This window comes from Bison bison, unplaced genomic scaffold (genome assembly GCF_000754665.1).
Source record: "Bison bison bison isolate TAMUID 2011002044 unplaced genomic scaffold, Bison_UMD1.0 scf7180017864215, whole genome shotgun sequence".
NCBI lineage: Eukaryota > Metazoa > Chordata > Mammalia > Artiodactyla > Bovidae > Bison > Bison bison.
In genome coordinates this window covers 3,919,871-3,920,842 of record NW_011494787.1, presented here as the reverse complement: position 1 = coordinate 3,920,842, position 972 = coordinate 3,919,871, and positions in this window count along the sequence as shown.

Here is a 972-nt window from a genome sequence, read left to right as displayed (position 1 = left end):
GAGACTCTAGGCTTGTAGAAATCTAGGAGATAATTCCAGCTAAGAACCAGGTTGAAAATGTGATTCAATTTTCTGAATCAGCGCTCCATTGTATATTCTTGTGATTTTTCTTGATTTGATACAAATTCCCAAAACATCCAATTCATTCCTATTAAAAAGACTATATAAAGACAGACTACAAAAAAAAACAAAAAAAAAAAGATTACAGCAGTGTTCAGGTGGCCCCCATTGCTGGCATCACTTAGACCACCTCTTCCTTGTGACTATGTGAGCTAGTACATTGTCCAAAACTTATTCTCCTTTCACAGTAAAGCTTAAGTAGACAGTGGTGGCATTCCTTGCTCATTGTCTAACTCACATGCATTCTTCTTTGTTTACAGAACTCTCGATTGTTTTCAAGCAGCAATACACCAGCTCCAAGCAATATCTCACTTGTCCAGCTTCTTAGAAGTTCAAAATACTAACATGATACAGTTCTGGCTAGTGGGATGAAAGTCAAAGTCTATTGGGAGACTCTGGGAGAGGTTTGCTTTTGTGTAAAGGGGTAGATGCTAGTGGCTCCATCCCTCCCTTGCTATCTTTATAGGCGGCAATAGACGCAGTGGACCACCTGGTAACCACAGGAAGCCACTCTTGTCTTGACAAGAGCCCTGGAACGGAGGGCATAGCACAACGGTGAAAGAGTTTGAGTCAGAGATGACATCCTTGAGCAGCCAAATCCACACCAGAAAGTGCCAGCATCTAGTCTTCTTCATCTCTGAGAACAAGGAACATCTATTTGTTTATCACTGAAATTAATTCATGCAATAATTATAGTCAAAATTATTACTAAGTGACAAAATGACCCTATTATCTGAGAGTAGAGAAATTGTTCTATAAATAGAAATAGCCTCCTGGATCATTACAAATGAAGGGTCCCTGAAAGATCCCCCACTTCCAGGGAAAAACATCCCTAAATCATCTCCACCATTA